At 42.8% G+C, this 21,717-nt stretch overlaps 1 protein-coding gene and 1 long non-coding RNA gene across 4 annotated transcripts in view; both read left to right on the top strand.

Annotated features, from left to right (window-relative positions):
- The window catches only part of LOC111269022 (uncharacterized), a 55,189-nt gene extending 39,114 nt beyond the window's left edge, over window positions 1-16,075 (top strand). Inside the window, exon 4 of one of the 2 annotated variants that reach the window (XR_015314435.1) lies at window positions 13,067-16,075. This is a non-coding gene — a long non-coding RNA (uncharacterized LOC111269022). The remainder of the gene's footprint in view (window positions 1-13,066) is intronic. The other variant, XR_002685513.2, reaches the window with a different exon arrangement.
- A 3,694-nt stretch (window positions 16,076-19,769) lies between these two features.
- Window positions 19,770-21,717, top strand: part of LOC111269024 (uncharacterized) — a 62,968-nt gene continuing 61,020 nt past the window's right edge. For both annotated transcript variants that reach the window (XM_086971915.1, XM_022848328.2), the window contains exon 1: window positions 19,770-20,894. The gene's annotated coding sequence lies outside the window, so the exon portion shown is untranslated. The remainder of the gene's footprint in view (window positions 20,895-21,717) is intronic.

Consider the following 21,717-nt stretch of genomic DNA (forward strand, 5'->3'; position numbering starts at 1 on the left):
CAAAGCTTATCAATTAATACGCCGAAATTGGAACCAGCTTGATCTGTATTTGCATTCTACATTGCGAATCTTTACAATTTCGAATGATGCTGTGACGTTTCTAAATACGCAATCAATTTATTGGCGATTTATCAGTGGCGTTACAGGACAAATTCGAAAATTTCCCTTCACCGCTATTATTATTGCTGACGAATTTGAACTGATCAAGCATCCAAATAAAGGAACTACATTTTAAGTTTTATGTAGCTTTTCGTCTGTACAATGTAAAAATTGTAGTTTATTCTGGCTACCAAAGAAGTCACCAGTATAGATTTGCGCTCCACCTGCACAACGGATCGCTTTGCTGGCTTAGAAATTTGTTAGAGTTCCACTCCGCCATTTCTAATCAATGCCACGGCCGCGCAACTTTGCAGCATGACGAACGCAGTCAGGTAGTAACCCCCATGGTTGAGTCTTTCAAGATCGATGCCCACAATTTATGTATGCAGAGTGTACGTTTTTAGATTGCTGCGTGCAGACCTGCTCGGTGCACTGATGCTTTGCATCAGCGGTGAGTCGCATCGGCGGACGTAAGTAAGCCGCCACGCGAAAACGTATCCGTTTTACATTAATAAACGCGTTGAGTTGTAGGCTAAAGGAATGATTTAATTATGGCTGTTCCGGCCGCGGCGACCCCCTAACGGGTTAACTCGTTCTGTCCAATCCGCGAGTGACACATAGAAGTATCGATAAGGACAATTCGGACGTCAGCAGAAAATAAGAACAGCAAACACCGCTAGCAGAAGTCGCAGTAGTGGCGCCACTGATAATTTCCACGGCGCTGGCGCTAACAATAAATCGTCCAGATCAGAATGCCCGACTGGTTCGATTCTGTCGTTCGTTGAAATAAGGCTTTTTTTTCGCTCTACTCGCTATTCATTGTCCCTGTTTGGGCATCTCTAGTGCACGCGACCCATAGCGGATGAATGTCGGCTAGCGGTAATACCATTAACACATGAAGCAAAGCTTTTATATATATATATATTCGTCTGATAAAATGGTCTGTCAAACTAAATCGGGTTATTTATTGTTATCGTCGATATTACGTTGTAGCTATTCACGAATTTATGAGAGTGTAAATTATATTATGCAATATGCAACGTACGCGTGTAGGCACGTGTTGTGGGTCTGCCTTTCAATGGAAATCCGCTCAATGTCCGCGTTGTACTCGGACAATAAAAGGCAATAAGCCTTTTAAACCTTTGATCACGTCTAATACGTGTACACATTCAGGTACCTAGGTGTAGGTTGTTTCCGAGTTTAACAAATCGTCAGTACCGCTGTACTCAGATGAAGCCTGTGGAAGGCCCGTCGGAATTTATGGACTCGGCTCGTAGGTTCGAACCGAGCCCTTTCTGGGTTAATGGCTGGAAAACTCTTGATTGCGTTTATGCGCGGTTAACCGTTTGTCTGGGTTTTGGCCTTATGCTTTCTATACCGATGCCTGTTCCATGAAGCATGTCATTGCACGATTCATAAACTTAGCCAAATAATGGTGTTATTTATTGAACGCGCCCTTCATTTTAGTGAATGGCCCTTATACTTTTGTCCCACGAACGTGCACATATCCCAAAGAGTCAAATAGCAATAAACCTCCTATCTGCAAAATAACGTCAATATAAGCGATAGACCTTGTGAGAACATAGATTCACGCAAATGTTTGCCTTTATTTTTTTTTGCATACATTTACCACTTTTTTATGTGTTCAAATTATCATGAGTAGCTTCTAGTTCAACTGTACCGTTGCTACCATGGCCAAAGGATCTCTAGCACCGGATGCGTGCATGCACGTATATAACTTTTATTTATATTATAATATATTTGCATACACGTATTTGTTTTACTGCTGTCATCGCATCTAAAAAAACCTCGGGCTGAGAAAGCCAGGAATCGCTGATTTTAATCTCACCAACAACGAGTATCACACGACAGGTCTTGTTAGATAAAAGAAAACCTGTAAGCAGAAGGCGAAAACAAAAAAAATATCAAAGCATCATTACGCTAATCCCATTACACTTAACGCATACATTCTATATATATATATATATATATATATATATATATACAGGAATACGGAGACATTCGCAGACAAAGATAGCCATATACGCCTATCCACTAAGCCACAGGCATAATGGCGCATGTTTTCGAAACAAGGCGCCAGATCAAATTTCGAATTTGCCATTAATCAAAACACGGTCCTACAAACGGATTAGTCTGCAGTTCTAGTCGTCTCGATGCCCTGAACTCCGCGAAAATCACCGCCGGCATGGTGTTAAGATAGATCTACTCCACGCATCGCTTCGCTCTATCAAATCACCTTATTGGCGTATCTTTCACCCAACAGATTATATTTTGTTAATTATTATTTTCAAGAATATCTCTTATTATCCGCCAGTCAGACAGGTGGCTAACAGGTAAAAACGCGAATTAATACACGCAGAAACAACGAAAGCAGGCAAAGAAAGGGTTTTTCCGGTGGTAAACGTAGCTATTGGCATCAACAGCAGTCATGACGATTCCAGCTCCTGCAGTTTCTCTCACCTCCCGCTGCCTACCTCAGTCTTCTTCGCCTTTGGTCTCTGCTGACGCCGGAAAGGCGAAGTAAGACGGAAAGCTGTAAAAAAAATCATTCGATCCCTCGTCGTCTTTGCGTCCCAGTATTTCTATCGATCGCCAAATTCGCAATTTCTTCAACTCCGTCTGAAAGGGTAAAAATTGCATTATATTAATAAAGCTCAACGATTGGACAGAGAATAAAGGTGCGACCCAAGAGCAGCTCGTCGTTCGGCGAAACAACAGCGCAAACACAACTCTGACAATGGTGGAAAGTCACTTGCCACCAGCCGGGTTCGTCTTTGACCTACCGCGCGAGTCAACCAGCGAGCGAAACGACGATCAGGATTAATTAAAGAATGAAAAAGATAAGGAGCGCTAAATGCGGAAAGTGCCGAACGACGGCGAGCAAAAAGCACACTTTGTTTTTTTAAAACGCACACGCATTCCAAAGAATAAGCTCATTCATCTGTTTTTTACAGAGACAAGCTCACACGTACATTGCCATATCTGGACCTTAAGGTCGTTTGAGGATTACAAAGCCAGATGACAATAAGCACTATAATTAAGTAAGTGACATATTATAACTGTTTTGATTTTTTGGTGGTAAACTGGGTTTGCGGTCTGTTTGAAAGTGATTTGGTACACCACAATACGTATGTCAATAGTTACTTATTAATTGTATCACAGGGACATTAGGCCGCGCAAAATGCAGGACAGTTAGCCCATAACGAGTGGTCCTAATAAGAAGGAAATGCAGCTAATAGCGAATCGGCTTTCGAGGTCATTCGTCTCGCCATAATGTAACTTAAACATTTTCTAATTTAGAATTAACTTAGATTATTATTGTTGCATACCCTCTTGCCTTACCCAAAGTATGAGTCGAGAGGCTGAACTCATGTAACTTATATCTACTGTTAAATATCTATCTATACGATGGGTCATCGCGCCCCAAACACATCTCAGAGAGCACACATATTGAGATATGAGCCGTATCAAACGTTAGTAGAGCTTTCAGTTGCAGCGGATGAGGCGCTTGCCAACATTGTTCTGTGTGTCGTTCAAACACTGATTTCACAAAGCGTATAATTTGTTTTATGATGCCCGTCGCTTTGTACAGGTAGCAACGCAGTAGCGAAGCCCCTCGTAGTATATACACTGCGACATAACCTGCCCTACCCAAAACCGTACGTTCGCAAATACCCTCGGGCCCGCTCCAAGGCCTGTTTTTCGGGTTAATCATATTTCACGCTCCTAAAACAAATCCGAACAACTTTTGAGTTGTTCCGTGTATAAAACATGCTTGCAGTTGTATCGGAGGGCCGCACGACGCCTTATAAGGTGAATCGCATGTACGCAACGCTATATGACGTATGTTATAGTTTCTATTGAAGATTCAATTTTTATCTTAGTGAAAGCTTATAGAGTACCTTACAGTTACTTCCTTGTTTGGCACGTAGTTATATCAAAGCATCAAGCACTTAATTAACAAAACGCTTAACACAACGAACAATATTACCAAAGTTCTGCTGCATCGTGTCAAAATATATTAGAGACAAAGCCTTACTTAGGCCAACACGTATTTTTCGTATGGCTATTGAAATTCTAAAGTTCGAAAAGCCTCATAGAACGACATGGTGAGAGACAGTAAAACAATTCCTGACAGAATCTAGATTTCCTAACACTTTTCGTCAGAACAGTGTTACCCATAATTTGAACAATTGTGCTATATAATGTTGCATGAGACAGTCAGAGGAATGACTCCCTGCACAATTAATCATCCAAGGCGTCCAACGATAACAAACGTTAGTCAAAAGACAGACGAAAAGCAGTGAAGTAAAGCATCAAAAGGGAGACCACAACGACGGGTTGTTCTCTAAAGTAACTAAATGCTTATACTTGTGGCTGTAGCTTTTTCGCGCACCCGTACGAAGGACCGTTTCGGTCGCCTCTCGCAGAAGGTGCTCAGGTGAACTTCTGACGCTGCCCAAGCGCACGCGTTATGCTTTGTGGCACAAGCCTTCCATCTGTTTCATATCTTTCAGCATTTTATGACAAACGAGCTGAGAAAGGATCTGAATAGTCTTTGAAGGTCGCCAAACTGTTCTCATCTATGCGACTATTGTACACGGCACAAAACTTCTATAATTGTTTCATCTGAACGTACAAATGTCTAGCCACGTGTAGAGTATGCATAGAGTTTTTACAAAAATTATCCCAGCTCTGTTCCTCTTCGCAAAACACAAGACCCAATACAAAATCGCCGAAAAACACGAAGAGGTGCGTGAAGCCTTACGCTTACTTCTCATGTATATATATATATATATATATGTTTAACATTCTTTCTTTTGGCTATCTATTGTACCGCATGCGGGCGTATTATTGTGCTGGTGCTTAGAGCTCTCTTTTAGAAAAACAAATCAGTTTAGCTTAGCTTGACTTCATCATCGGGTTCTATAACAGTTGAAGAGGCAAACAAAGCGCGAAACTACCATCTCTTGATGCTATTTTAGTTAAACGAAGTCGAAAAGCCCCTAGCAGTCGCGATACCAAAAAGAAGAACGAGCAAGGACGACGACGACATGGGCGCGTGCGAAAAAGGATACGCCATACCGTAAATCGTTCAAAAGATGATAGAAAATCAAAGAGGTTACATACTGAAATGGGAAAACAAACTATGCAATTCTAGCCTATAGCCGCACATATACATATATATATATATATATTTCGGGGCGACGTTGAATAATTTGCTTAATCACTATTATCTACGAAAGTTCTGGTGGTGCCCACAAAGGTTGGCCTTTTTTTTTTTCCTAAGAGAATAAAAAAAGCGGGCGGGTCGACGAATCCGGAACTAAGTGTATCAGCCAATCAATCAGAGATCAAAGGTATCCATTAGCTATATGTATACCGGGTCGGGCAATACCTACAAGGCGGTGTTTTACGTAAACGTTGAGATCTGTGAACAAATGTTTGTTTCGTGTGATCATAGGATTGACTGCGTGAATAATGTTTTAGGAATAAAGCGCCGTTCTGTGTTATAATAAATATGAATGACTAATGGTAAAGAAATGGCTTTTTGCCGTATTGCGCTAATGAGCGTCCATTGTATATATGCTTAGAGAGTGTGGCAAAATGTTTTTGATAGCCTGAAAAAGTCATCTGATATATATTGCCATATAGAGAAGCTATGTAGAAAGCCGTTTATACATGAATACTGAAACTTACCAAACGTCAATTTAGATTCAACAATTATGCGCTTGTCGTTATGCGATACGACCATACATATAAACTAGATGGAGCATATCGGATACGTTGACAAGAGTAATCACTTATATGCACATTACTGTTTCATTGATACGACTAGATACATAAAATAAGCTACTGCAAAAAAATCTACATCGGTACTTTTAACTATGTCGGAAACGGAACAAGACTATTTATGGGATATATGATCTAGTCACACCGAGCCTACCTCAATGAAATATCTCTCCTAGGACTGATCAGTTTTATAAACAACTGAGTTTCTTTTTTTAACCTTTCATTTTTATTCCAGTCAGTTTCAGGTCGGAACGTGCCTCTTTCTCAGTTCTACTGGCTTAGCATTATTTCATTATATGCAGTTGTCGACATTGTTTCTCGTCTGTTCCTATACTGTCCTTATTTCAAAGTGTCAGCTCAAAAAAAGAAGTCGTAAAACTCTCTACGAGTGCCCACCGGTTCCACTGAACCATATGTTAAGATGGTACGCGGGAAAGTTGGTCAGAGAGTCTCTAAATCGTTCAAAGAAATCCAGTGTGTTCCACTTTCGATAAGCGCCGCCAAGCTTCCTCTCTCGCTTGACATTTTTTCATTGTTCTTCAGATTTTTCCTCATTTAAGCTTTTCATTTCTTCTATATCTTAGCCTTTTTTTTTGGAGTGCGAGGGCATTTTTTTCAGCTGGCTAGCCCAAAGTGAGAAGTTTCTGATGGCCTTCGAATGTAACTTCGAACTTTCTGTAGGTCGATCCGATGATTTCCGACGCTTACGAATTTCCTCCTATGGGGAGACAATAACAGGCACAAACCTCCCATTCGTAAAGAAGAATTTCGCACAAATTCAAGGTGATGTTTTTCTAAGCATAAAGCACTGTTGCTGCACCTGCTGAATTCTATAGAGAGGGAATCTTACTTCGTCTCATCATAATTTCTTTAGCATGGCGATTTTTTCACATTGTAGTAAGTCCTCGTGGTGGCATAAGAAGACGTAAGACGTGGTGGCGTAAGTAAGAACAAGTGGTCGTCTGTTTAGATTCGGGTCCGGGTGTGGTCACATCCAGTCCGATGCGGAGAGTCAACTATTTGAAGTAATGCCTGACGGCAGAAGTGGCGCACGTAAAACATTATACGCCATTATCAATCGTTAATGTATTCCTTATCTTCACAGCTTTCTTCCTCGAGCTTAGTTTCAGTCTGCCGGTATCGTTCGGTGCCCGCCCGCTCGCTCTCTCGTGTTACAAACGTGCATCGACCTAACTCGGTCATATATTCTCGTTCTCGTCGCTGCTAGCCTCACTAGTAAGCATACAAAGTCAGGAGACGAGGCATCCAATGCGCAACTACTCTCGGTAGTTGTCGAGGCCCCGGCTAAGTAGGCGCCGTCGTTCGCTTGACGGCTTATAAGCCAGCCAGCATCATGTTTATAGCAACACTTACGGTGTCGCTCAGATGGAAATATATGCAATATAGGTGGGTATATGTGAGTTAATATGACTCAAAACGATTCTACTCAAATGCTTACTACGCTCGACTGTTTGTATATGTAATGAACAAGTGATGAGCGCACCGACCGCTGTGTGTACATGTGACACGATCACCGGCAGCGGCCGTTAGTAGCCACATTCACATCGCCAATACCATCGGCAGTATACGTAGCAATAGCATCGGCAGCGGCAAAGTCAGGATCAAAATCCGCAGTGGCAGGAAAAGCCGCACGACGAGCTACAGAGGTTCTGTAGATGGCCACTGTTAGCCTGGTGCGGCCGCTGCGACCGGTGGTGTGTTTGTGTCATGTGTATAAAACATGAAGTTTATTTGACGTCTGCCGGCGCCGCCCTCTCTAGATACCAACCACAACAAGCTTTCGTTGTTCCCGAAACGAGCAAAGTTTCGACGGACCGACCGACTGAGATAACTTAGCAGCTTGGCTACGGCCGCTGCTGTGGCTCACTCGTTTGCTTGTCGGCCTGCTGGACGGACGAACGAACTAAAGGACCGCTGAGGCGGCGTTGGCTTGTACTGTCAACTCAGGCATACATGTTCCGCTCTCTCGCGATATGCAGAGGTCGCTGTGCCTATTGGCACCAGCCTGCTCCCAGGCCGCTCGTTCGTCCATTGTCGGCTGTTTGTTACCGCTACGGTTGTTGCTGTGACTGGTTTTGTTGGCGATGTATTACAGCTTTCGGCTCGCTCTTGTCGCGCTGCCTTTGGCAAAGATGATGTGCGAAAAGGCAGACAAACCAGTCAACCAACGAGTCAGTCAAAGAAGCAGCAATTGGAAACGCAGCGGTAACGGCAACAGCCGCTCCTGATAGGGCGGCGGCAAATGCTAAACCTGGCAGGACACACTTCTAGCCCAACGTCAAACAGCGATAAGGCCTAATGCTGCTGCAGCACGTCACTGCAAAAACGCAACAAACCGATATATGATGATATTGCACCGAGATTAAGTCGTATAACACGTAAAATAAATAATAAAGGTTTATATAAATCTAGGCTCACTGCAGCCTATACACCCTATTAATTTGTCCTGCCACATATTTTCCAGATGTGAATGACCGCTGGGCGGCAAATCGTTCAGGAGTGAATAAAGTGTAGCCAATTTGATTCAGTGGGGGCCAGTCGACCGAAGTAGTGCCTGGGGGCCAAACGTATAACTCGAACTAATTGTTTAACAAATCGATCTCTTAGCATCCGTTCTACAACTAGCAGATTTTTGCTAGGTATCTCCATTGTTATCGAAAACGTTCAATCGACGCACTCAAGGTGCTTTTACCGAAAAATAAATAAATAAATAGAACCTAGTCTATAACAAACGGCCAAAATAGCAATTTCACGAAACACAACAATCGTATAGTTAGGTGCATTAGATATGGACAAGTCAACCATCTTGGAGGACATGTGCCGTTGTTCGGCTCCTATTCCACACTAGGAATGGTTTTCCAACAGATAAATTTCAAGCTCAAAAATGACTTTTATAAGCAGCCTACTTAATCCGTTTGTGCAAGAAAGCAAATTAAGGCTATATGTTTTATATATATATAAGAAATTATATGACTTGTGTATGTACCGCGTGTCCAGTCTATTCTAGACAACCTTCTTATTTGTTAGGCGTGTATATATGCGTAACACTATAGGTAAGCTGTGGACGAGATGCCATCTCTCCGCATTTTTGAAAAGGAAGCTCAAGTATCAAGAGATGAAACAAAAATGTATGACTTAGTTTATAGTCCATCGGATACGCTACACGTGCTCCTTTTTTAAAAAGGCCAAATCCATAAGTGTAGTAATAATTTTGGAGCGTACGCTCGTCGGATGCATCTAAGTACCCTGAACTTTTTGTGCTTCTATTCATGTAACGAAGTTAGATATACCATAATCTAAATCTTTGTTTTGTATGCTTCGAGCCAAAAACCCGCTCAAATATATCGTGACGGAAATCAATCAACACCGTACGCCGTGCACTAATACAAGGCGCCTAAGCCTGGAAGCAGGATCTCTAACTGCCACTTCTGTGGAACTAAACACGATCGTTTAACGGCTATACGAGAACGCCTTGTCGTAAGTTTAGAATGGGTTCGTACCCTATGTTTGTGCAATATCGTAAGCTCGGAAAAAGGAAGATGAACGGCTTGTACGCTTGCCGACCGGTATCACCAGCTATTGGGCGCTGAGCAACTAAAAACGAATACGCAGCCGGCCTTCGACTCCAAGGAGCGTAAAAGAATGCATTTTAACTTTCAGAAATCCTATCTGATCCACTTTTAGCCTGCCATCCCACCTCGACTGTTCTGCTAGAGCTGTGTTTTTTTCGCGGCTTCTGCTTCGTGTGAGAATCTTCAATAAGGAAATTGCTTCCGTTCACTCATTAGGTTACCCTTATTGATGCGAACCTGTAAAACTCAATGCCACCCAACGTGATAATATTGTTATATTACACATTAGCACAATATTAAACTAATGTTGCTGACAAATTATCTTGCTTCAAGTCTATACCTTAGTAAGAAGACTGTGTCGGGAAACCTTTTCCGTTACGGATAAGTATGCAGCTTTTAAAACGGCATATACGTATTCTGCTAGTAAAGGGCCAGTTAATCGGTACGTTCTGCTCTTCCTGTTGTCGTTATTATCTGGGTTACTATCGTTGCCCATGTTACGGCTGTGCTCGACTTGGACGTATCGCGCGAAACACTCGGTCAGCTGAATCTTGCCACAGAGAGAGGTAGGGAGGGTCATGTAGTGAAGCTCATGGCCACGTGGCTCCGAAACAGTTGTTACTAAATCGGATACGTTTGTTGCTACTGTTAAATGGTCCCTTTTAACACTTGATAAAAGAGTGCGGTTTGAAAGGAAAAGATGAACATGTGTTGATTATACTACTGCAATACATTTGGTACTGACGACCAGGCTTATCTATACGATCCGCTGACAAGTCCTGCTACGCTATGTCACTTGGCCGAGCTTTTCGAAATCAGTCTTTTCTTCTGTATGAATCAGTCAATCAATCGCACTGGCTGATAACAGCAGCAGCAGCAGCAATAGTAAGTGTGCGTGACGAACGAGTTGGCCTATTTCTCTTTCTTTTTTATTATCCTCATTTCTTCGTTCGTTCCGAACGACCGTTTCATTTTTCATCGAATGTTTGAAAGTGTACCTACATGAGAGAGGACAGCAAGCCTGTCTCTCTAGCGTAATCTCTCTTGGTCTATATAGATCCAGATACAGAGCAAAAGCTTATTATACGACTAGTTATCTGTTATGACAAGTTGATGATTGTGGCTAGCTGCCAGTCGAAAGATAGTTCCCTCCTAATTCCGCCTGAAGTTCGAAATCACCGCTTCCAATATCCCACTAGTTCTAATTCGAGGCCGAGCTATTACTAGCGCAGCCAAAACCTGTTTCCGCAATACCCACAAGCATCACTTACTATTTAAGCTAATTTTATACACTTACATAGTCACTGGGCAGTCAGTATTCAATAATCCTTTGCGGATGAATCAAGTGATCCAGCTTACTTGATCGGTTATCGATCCCGTCGATCATAGAACATTATATGATACACAGTGACGGTTAACTAGTGTTCTAGCAGTGGCAAACGAACGCGGAATATGCCTGCTTTATTTGTCAATGTTGTTGTTGTTATGGCGGTGATTGGATACTCATAACTTGTCAACGGTTCGTTTGGCGACCTGGCAAGTGTCGCAAAAGTTTGTTATTGTCAATTGTTGTTTACTCTGGGTCCACACAACTGTATGTTATGTATCGTATGCCCGATATCACATGAATCAGCTTTGCCATTAGCGAGCGGTAGCAGACGAGTCATTGGTGAATCCCTACGAACAATCCCTGTGCCCGTAAGGTCAAAGCTGTGTAAATTAAAATTGTTGTTTGATTTTCCCGCGAAAAAAATGCAGCCGGGAGAAATATCATGGGTACGGGTCATGCTTACACGAAACACTAGCGGAGTCCAACGACTACAACTCAAATAGAAGAAAGAGGACACAGATTCAAATATTGACGTCACTAGTATGGCGTATTCCTTACGTACAACAAAAGATGAGACCGTAGCTGACAAGAACTAGTATAATCCCTTCGCTCTAACTGCCACTTGTATATTGTTCGATAGCACATAACAACAGAATCGATCGACGCCTTTTTGGTATACAGAAATAAATTAGAGTCTATTTGGTGAAGACTTGATCAATGGTCGTATAAATTGCCGTAGATCTCACGAGCTACGGTAGTATGTGAGAAAGACAAAAAGTAGAAGACTAATGAAGTACACCGTTTCTATTTGTACACTCTGTTACTTTGGTTACTTCTGTAGTTACCTACCTTTCTACGGTAAGTTTCACTATCAGCATAGCCTCCACAGACTTATAACGGTTTAATGTGCCGTACCAAAGTCTACTAACAAGAACACTTTTCTAACCGGAACTCGGTTAACGCCAGAGAAAATCATAGAGATGATATATACTAGACCTTCAGTGGACGAGTGTGAGTGCAGTCTCATGTGTCGATGTAGTGCGGTGTTTCACAACTAAAATATAACTGCATATTAAGCATGGCTTCCGTTTCGAATCAGGCCCCAGTAAAGACGGACGCTGTGGTGCGGGCTGCGTTTAAACGTAGGCTAAAAATGAACAAACAGCATCTGCTGTAATAGGAGCACCAGCAGTTGCCCAGGGGAAATCCGCGTTTTCGCTTAGTAGACGACCAGGGTTCTAGACCGCTGGCCACCAACTGACGAGTCCGAAATACTCTGCCGATTCCGTCCTGTATGTTTCTTTGACTTTGCTGTCTTAAGTCACGTTGTGATAGTCTTAGCGTGTCTGAATTTGCTGGCCTTCATCAGATTCCATAAGGCGTGAATAGTAGGCTTCATAGATAAGATAGCTCATATTGGTACATAACAGCGAAAAGTTGAAAGCGAAACAGCAAACAGAGGGTAATTACTTTGTTTTCTCACTTATTTTCCCAAGGGATCTGCTCACATCGCAGTAGCCCTTGTGCTGGTTAGTACGCTGTGCTATTGGCTCACCAGTTAATTACTTCACTTATAAACAATCACACACACATATATCTCGGAAAGGCTGTTTTTTGTCTAAATTAATTAGGTTCCCATTGAAGTTCATCTGCTCCGATGAAAACCTTCCGTAACCCCCACCCACCCCCTCCCCATTGCATGTGTTATTAAACAATTTCAGGATTTGCCTGTTCTATTATGCCAATATGGCTTTTTTAATGTGAATGAGACTGTTGTATTTTATTGTCGTTTTGTCCTGTGTTTTTTGCTGTTGTTGAATGAATGAATGATCCGTACCGGCAGGACCCAGGCTTCAATGTACGGTCGTTTCAAACAATCGTCGTGCTTTTCTGAAAATCGTTCTGCTCCCTTGAGTGTCATTCATCTTCTATCGACGTTGATTATCACAGCAGAAATAATAACATATCAAACCAAAACTTCGTGTAGTTTGGTCGCTGCCATTTTTCGCCTTATTTTGTTTGCCCACTCTGTGTTCCTTTGTTTACGTCTACTACTTGTTCTTCCAGCCTGCCCCTTTAGCTTCTGTGTTTGTTTTTCAACATTTCAACCGACCAATTCTCCTGTCAAAGAAGCGAGCTAACTCGTCACAACAGCAAATAACAGCGAGCTAGTAAACGCCTTCTTTCTCTCATACCATCACCGCTGCCGTCGTTGCTACTACTTTTACAGACTGGACGATTGCCTATGGTAATGGTAGCATCGTGATATAGCCAGCCAGTGACAGACAGAAAAGATCGTACCCCTCCGATGAGCACACAGGGACAAAATGAATGCCGCGAGCACCACGCCATCGATCGAAACCAAGACTAAGAATGCCAGTACGGCGCACCGCCATCACCGACCCTATCCACTTATCACCGAGTAGAGAGTAAACGGTGACCAGGGAAACTACTAAAATCTCACAGAGACCACAAAAATCACCACTGATAAACGGACCGACCGCTGGCTGGCTGGCTGGCCGGCCGGCCGGCCGGCCAGCCATCTAGCTAGCTAGCTACTCAACCACGCATAGCGCAGAAATACGTGGCTGTTCATGGTCCACCGGCAAAGTTATGGATGTGTGTACAAGTGATGGGTTTGAGACGAACGTTAGAGTGGACAAACTGCTAGCGCATTTCACAATGACCTCAACAAACACACGACCTTTGGGATAATCATATCCATACTTGACCAATTAGACTGGTAGAAATTTATGTTGCATTACAATCGTAAGCCTATTATGTCGTCTGTTCCGCCTAATTTTTCGATCATGACACATGTCTTCATGCCGTTGGTATACTTGTTACTTTCCAATAAATAAGATCGAACTAAACCTGGTCAGCGCGGCCAAATCTTACAGCAGCTGGGCGCATTTCGATATCCCTACAACATTAACTGATCTAATTTTCTTTTGTCACATAGATAGCAAATCGTCCCTTGTTCACGCTTGATGTAAGAATATCGAGGAAATCGGCTATCCGCAAACATCTATGTACGAACATCAACTAAAATGAAGAGTCTCCATGTTTACGTTGGGATGTGAGTTATCTTTTAATGATCCAAGTGCACTTTGCTCCCATGCTGATAATAATAGCCTGACTCACTACAGAGAATGCTTCTCCATAATGACCAATGCTTGGCAGCGATCTGTCGAAGACAGTGGTAACAGGTGAAATTTTTTTACACTTCGGAAGAAAAGGGTCTGTTTCGTTTTTCTATAAAAGCTAATATTTTTACAGCTTCTTTGTCGAAACATTAGGTCTTTTCAGAGAGTATTTGCTTAAAGAGACTGACCCCTTCTAAACTTGCGGCATTAACCGGCGTGAGATTGTTCTCGAGCTAAGTTCTCTCAAGATCGCTTGTAACTGGACCTTTTGCCCAGTGACCTCATTGGTAGAACTGAATAAATGCTTAGCGACAGCGTAGACTCATTGTTTTAGTTTGTTCTATATCTTCCCTGTACCTTGCTTCACTCGTTTCTAGCAGCGAACGCAACGTCCGGCCGTTCTGTGCAGCTGGTCGGTCGTGTCCTGCCCGTTTACTTCGGTACATCATCGATTATGTAGCTATTGCGAAATGACGTGTTCCCTTCCCTGCCGGTTCGCAAAGTTCATAGCTTACGAGTGCTCGGTCCCGTAGAACCTGTCGCGATGGCCGCGGTAAACAGACTCCTAGGACATTTTGTGATCCTTTTGATTCTGAAGAGGGACAGTCTGGCTTTCAACCGCGGCGCAGATTAGGCTACGAGCGGGCGCGCGGCCGAAACGATTGGATTAGCACAGAAAGAAAATGAAGTCCTCTCGACCTTCGTCGGACGCTCTCTCAACCTCTGAGTTTTTCCTCTCTAGACTGGCCGGAATCGGTGTTAATTCGTTCTGTAGACACTTTTACTATATCTCTTCATCATAGCGCCGCTGCGGCTGCTAGCATCAGCTTCAGTCTCATCGATGGCAACATCGACAGCAGTGTTACGCGAACACGTCGTCCAGCCATCGCAGACCTCCTAGAAGAACAGCAAAAACGTATGTTTGCGCTCATATGTAAACATCCGAGTAATAACATACTCTAGGTAGACAGAGACGAAGCTATAAATGTAATGCATCGATGATGTTGCTGCTGCGGTAATAACAAAGAGAAGAACGGCTTCGTGTACGAAGAACTACGTCAGGGCCCTACGGTGTCGATGTGTTGACCGGGAAACGAACCGCAGCGACCTTCAACGGGAAAGCTTCAAATCAGAGAGAAGAAAGACGAATACGAAGCCGAGTGACGTGATATAGGTGATATGCCACGTATCGTGCTACATTAGATTAGCCCCGATTCTGTGGGACTGGGGCCACGGTGAGCCGAGGAATGATTGATGCTTCGAATCGACCTCGCGTCGAAAGGGGAAGACGATTGGCGACTCGCTTCGACAAGGCTCCATGTCTGAACTTCGATCATTGTCATCCCTATGTGCTGGGAGAGTAACCTTTGAAGTAATACGAGTTTTATGATGTTTTATAGAATAACGCCATTAAACAGCTTAGCAATGCTAGGTACGTTAGGCCAGTCGGAGCAGTGTGCGTTCATATAACAGGGTTTGATGTATTGATTAAGTGGGAGACGAACGAACATTGATATATTATAAACCCAATTTTATGGGACGAACGGATCTTGTTGGGCGAGTCTTGCGTCTGGTATTACTCTAAGGCGTTGTTACAGATTATTGGAGGAAACTTGGTGATTTTTCATTTCAAATTAGTTAATATTAGAAAAAAGTTGACTTACATGACGATAGCTATCTTTTAAAAGGAGAAGAAAGAGAGAACAATAATGTTTCTTACAAGTAAATGTCAACTTGCTTTTTCATCGGGAAGAGGCACCTTTCGATAGGGGGCGCAACATAAGGTCTACATGTGCACTTGGTTACACAGCTGCGAGAGCGAGACTTTATTTTCTATTCATATACTGACTATGATAAGTGTACGAGACCAGTTTGTAGGCGTCTACTTCAGAGACAGGTCGGCTTTGCTCAGTTAGATAAACTTGAGCCTGTAACACATTGTACAAGGCCATTTTATTTGACTGCTGGATTCAGGCTCCTTGTTACGGATGTTCTTTTTAAGCTAGAATAAATGAATCTTGCCCAAGAGAACTAAACCCAGCTCTTATTTAGAAAATGCGCTGAGTAAACAATATTGTTCCTAGTCGTTGGTTCCACTTAGATTAATGATATTGGAGTCGCGATGCCTTCGGTCATTAGCAAGCATTTAGTACTTTGTCCTCTGTTTGAATGTTAGGTACGAAAACGTTGATGCTCGCACAGAGTACCGCAACGTCCTGGTCCGTAAGCTCTGTCCTGCTTCATGTTCAGGCCAATATATTAGTCTTGGAAGCATGCCACGTACCTCTTGCTCACCATCATCCTCAATGCAGAATCGATTCGTTTCTGTGTTGATTCATTGAAGAAAACGACTCGAGTCTGGCCGGCAAGCTACGAAAGGTAAGCGACTGCAATGAAAAGTACATTGTAGCCCGTCAAGTTGGCAGCCACTGCCTTTTGGAACGCGACTATCTAGCACAGCTCATCTATTATAGTATCCCAGTGATACAAAGATAGCAGACAATTATCGTGTTGACATATTGCTCCGTTTCACGGTTATGTGGCCCAAATATGGGCCCGGTGCGGCCAAGGCGAGTGCCAATTTTCAGACCACAAAACCCTCCACACAGCTCGTCCTTTCGAGGACTAATTTTACAGAAATGAAATGCTGTGTGCCTAAAGACCTACCCTGTACGCGAAACCTCCTCCTCAGCAAGTACGTCCTATATGAAGGCTCGTACTATGATTTCCAACTTTCGAAGGCAGTAGCCTTCGAAAGTTGGAAATCATAAGGCGAAAAAAGTAGGGTTCGCCGGAGACCGAAAATTTCTCTAATTAGATATATCCCAAACTATACCTTTTGAAACTAGTTCAAAGACAACAATTAAATAATACCATTTAGGATATTTTTTTGCTAGATACGACCTGTAATGATTTAATGTAATAAAACATACCTAGGAAAAATAACGCTTAGTTTGCGACGGCCCATAGTAAATAGCTCTATAATGAAATTTCTTAAGCATCCGTTTCTATACAAAGTGAAACACTTCGCTTGCTCACGTTCGATCACAGTCTGCGCAAAATACATACATGTCTTCACGATTTTTTTAAATACAGTTAAGCGGACAATCATTAAAAACGTAATTTCTTTTTATTCGTTTCGGTACGTTTGTAGATTTTCATGTTGCAGCATTAGCTCCATTAAATTGTTGTTCATACATCTATATGGTAGTACCTGCATTACCCAAATATGTAGCTGTTCAGAAAACTGTCAGCTTACCGAAGTTCGTCTAATTATTTCGAATAGTGAGTTCGGAGAAATCGAAAACGCACAGAAAACCGATCTGAGACCGAAACACACACAATAGACGCAGGCGCGCAATTAGGTTTTTTCAGGTCCTTGCTCTAACGATATGGCTGACATATGTCAGTAGCAGAGCTTTCGTCAGTCTTCACGCCAGCCAAAGCAGTAGCAGCAGCAGCTGTAGCAGCAGCAGCAGCTGTAGCAGCAGCAGCAGCTGCAGGGGCAGCTGTAGGAATCAGTTGAATCACTGATACAAGCACCCATATCGAATTGCGATCGTTTTCTTCTGATCATACGACGGATCATTTTTGGAAAGGTCGGGCTACCTACACAGTGGAGGCTTACATATTTCGTGATCTGTCAATCTAATTTATGATACTCGTTACCTAAAAGTCAATAATAGGAAAGGCGGCTGCGCATCAAATACCGATAGAACGTATCTCTATGTTTTGAATTTTACATCCTGTATCGCCGTTAGTCATTTCATCAGACGGCTAGCTCCCAGCAGGAAACAAAGTCAGCCTATGCTCAAGTTCGAATCTAGACCACAAAGTGTCTCTAAGATCAGAAGGCAAATATACTTCCCACTAACCTTCTAACTAACCCATGAGGTCTTCGGTAGAAGACCTTGTAGTATCTCATGATCTGAATAGTACGTCTATAGAACGAGTCATAACACTTGCCGTCCCGCGAACACGAGTCGAACCGCAATAGTCCTAGAACATGAAAATGCACGACGCGTATGATATAAATTTAAATTTTGAAACATCGACTATTATACAAACGAAGTTGGGGTCTCGTCGATCAATTTTTTAGGCTATCCACACAAATTTTGCAGCGTTATCAAACTGTTTTCCAGCGACAGTATAGCAAGTAGATAGACTCGTATGGTATAACAGTTACACCGTGCGAAGATCTTATGATGTCTTTTTCAGCCACCAAAACTATAAGGAATTCAGCTGTGTATTCTAACAATACTTCACTTGCTAAGAAAGGGGAAATATAGTACGGGGCTCTTTGTAACATAATGACGAAATCTATGACAGAGACCAGATCGAGACTGTCATTAATTCAAGTGGTACTCATCTAGTCTACGAGCCGTATACAGGAAACGGAGCTGCTGTATGTGTGGGAAAAATTCATTTTTAAATTATTCTAAAAAACCGCCTCAAAGCTTTATAACAAACAATACAGTGAATCTGTTCACATATTCGTTACGTAATGCGCCCTTGTTCGGATTCCCTGATGACTGATGCAGTAGACTCAAATCGGTTGTTATTTCCAGTGGCTGGGTCCAATAGTTTGATGTCTCACCAAGTGGGTTCAGTTTGTGTGAAGCTGGGTGGTAGGCTGCGGCCCAGATAATAATTAGATTAATAAATAAGCATAAACATGCATCAGAATTGCGCCATCACCATGGGAATAAGATTTCCTTTGCCACTTTTTTTTTGGAACGTTGCACACTGTGTTTGGGTACACTTTACAGAAGTTGTTTCCATCGCCCCTGTACGACGTGCACCGCTGGCCTGCTTCGCGACAGGCACGTGATGCTATTGACAACTCTGTTGTATTCTGTAAAAAATCGCTATAGGACCCGCGACCGGATGCGGCTGCGATAGCGACTGACGCAAGAGAATAGTAATATAATCATGTTGTCTACGTTGCCAATAGCCATAATTCTGGTCGACGTATCGGACAGTCGGCATTGATATTTGATGTTCCCCATAGCTATAGATCTATACGCGTGTATATATATCTACCAGAAGGCCTCAGCTATCTCTATATTAGATCGCATACTACTAATGTATCGCAGTAAAGTTTGCTAACTATGTCATTGGTATCTATTACGGTATGTACTAAATAAGATAATACGCTACGTCGGAACGTTACGCAGCTATTCATCCGTGGATGGAAGCATTTCCTTTAATTGTTTGTTAGAATTAACATTACCAATGTCGTTCTTTGAAATCTCGCCAAACGTCATCAGTGGAAGATGACGCCAGCCGTTAAACCAAAAGCCTTGCTGAAAACAATGGCTCTAGTCAAATATCGTCCAAATATTACGATGACACGGAGCTACTATTGGCGAGGTACTTTAGCCACAAACCTACTACGCTCAAACGTTTGTTTTTATCTCTTCCATTATATAGGCAAGTGTTCAATGGCCTAAAATATCGTCATAAATAATAAAATTAGCCACGGATACTTCAACGTTAAGCAGAAAAAGGGCTAAAATGAGCCTAAACTTAATGCTGCGAAGTATCTTAGACTGCGACGAGTATCAATTAGATGCCACCACTACAACTTCCTTTTGAACTGTTCTATTCTCCACTTCTTAACTTATTACAAGAGGTTTGTACCGTCGTTTTCAGATGTGACTTATTCGACGCACGTATTCATACCAAGGACGCGGGCCACGTTGTTTTCAAGCATAAAAAATAGCTAAACTTCTCGGTAGAACCTGTTTCGCTCGATCTCCTTAATTTTTTCATGATTCGCTTTGATCAGCTTTATTTAATTTCTTTTTTATTCTTTTGTTTCTCTTTATGGTATGCTCGCGTATCTACTACAGATAGCTGGCTTGTTCATTTCGCTGGCGTTACCATTCCTTTAGTGCCGACACTTTTGGATATTTGTACGTGCATGGTAGTTATCTCCTTATCTGTACGCAGGTTGGCTAAAAGTCGCTGTTGATTGCATTTGTATCAGGTGCCAAGCGGCCTCATACATGTCCGTGTAACATCTACTGATGGCCGCGTACTTCATCGGAAATTCATAATTTCTGACTATTTGTCAGTCATGTAAATGGACATCTAGTTGGATAGGAAAACGTAACGTTTTCTAGTTTGTCCGTCCGTCCGTCTATGCGGTGTTTGTCACTCGTAGGACTCCTTCATTCATCAATGCAATGGGTCTGTAATAGCAAAAACAGCTGCGGCAGCAGTACTTTCAGTATGGCCTTAGTTATTCATTTGTCATTATTGGTAAGCCTGTTGGTCCCTATTTCTGTCTCGCCCCCTCTCGCTGTAAATCCGTTTGTGCTAGTTGCGCGCTAGCGTCGGCCTTCTTGTAGTTGCTTGTTGTTGTTGTCTGCGTTTCACTGTCAATAGCTCTCCTTGATCCCGGCCCGTCAGACAACAAAGGACTGACCAGTTAGGCGGCTTCCCGTTTGGTTTGAGCGTTTTCGGTGCGGTTCCCGCGTCTGCGAACGGACAACTAATGTTGTTACCCGTAGTGGCAGTCTTTGCCAATGGAACTGATGGGCTTTGTGCGCTGCCCGTTTGCTTAGCCGCTGTGTCCTGCTGCGCTGCCCATCAGTGATGACAGTCGCAATGGTGGTGGCAACGGTGCGGCGCTGCGATCGGCCAGGCCCTTTCCTGCGACAGCGCACGAACGATCCACTCTTGAGTCAGTTGGCTGGCTAAGTGGACGGTGACGGTGCCGGCCAGTTACTTTTTGTCAAGCCTATTGATTTTTGATAACACCTAGAAAAAGAGATAGGCGAAAAAAGAAAGTGAGACGACGACGACAAAAAAACAAGTAGAGTTATTACGGTGAGTGAGTGAGTGAGCGTACGGTTGTCATCGATACCAGTTCTAACAGTGGCAAGCCGGCACCCACCATCAGAGGTAAACATATTAGTCACTGTAGTTCGTAACGATATGTTAAGAGAGAAAGTGCTGCCAAAATGAATGTGACACACAGAAGTTACCAAGTAGCTAAGTTCAACAAAAGTGCATTAACACAGTTAATACCATATAACAAGCATTATCCATTAATAAGAAGCATTGATCCAATGGTACAGTTGGACAATCGTATCTCCAAAAGGATTCATTTTCTTTGCACTACTATGGCTCCAATCGTTCCTAACAGAACTTGAATCGAAATTTAATTAACGATTGTAAAAGCTATGTGCTGCGACGATAACAACAAACCGTTGTACAACTTCGTATTGTTCTAAAACTAAACGGTATCTCGATGTGGCTATTACACGGATAGACTATACAATGTTCTGTGTTAATAATGATGATCGCTCTACCGTTGTTGCTATTTTAATCTTGCCCTGCTCCCCCCCGACTTTTGGTAATGATAATGGCAATACTGAATGAGATAATCCTGACCAAATTGTCACCTGAGGTCGCATAGTCGTCTAAAGGTGTTTGTGTGTGTGTGCGCGCGCGTATATATGTCCTAAATTCTTCCATGCTTTATATAATAGTGGTAGCCTTGCCCAACGCCCGCGGTCCCTCTAAACAGGCGTTATTACTTCGTTAATCGATTGCGTGCTTTTTTTTTTTATCTGATTGGCGTAACCGTCAGCAGACGGCGATGATAAGCGATAAGTAAAAACGGCGTTCGCTGGTCGGGTAAGACTGGCCTGTCGTTGTCTACTTGGGTGCTCCTTTGTGTTGGTCGGTCGGTCTGTCAGTCTATTGATGGGTCCGCTTATTG

This window comes from Varroa jacobsoni, unplaced genomic scaffold (genome assembly GCF_002532875.2).
Source record: "Varroa jacobsoni isolate VJ856 unplaced genomic scaffold, vjacob_1.0 scaffold_1345, whole genome shotgun sequence".
NCBI lineage: Eukaryota > Metazoa > Arthropoda > Arachnida > Mesostigmata > Varroidae > Varroa > Varroa jacobsoni.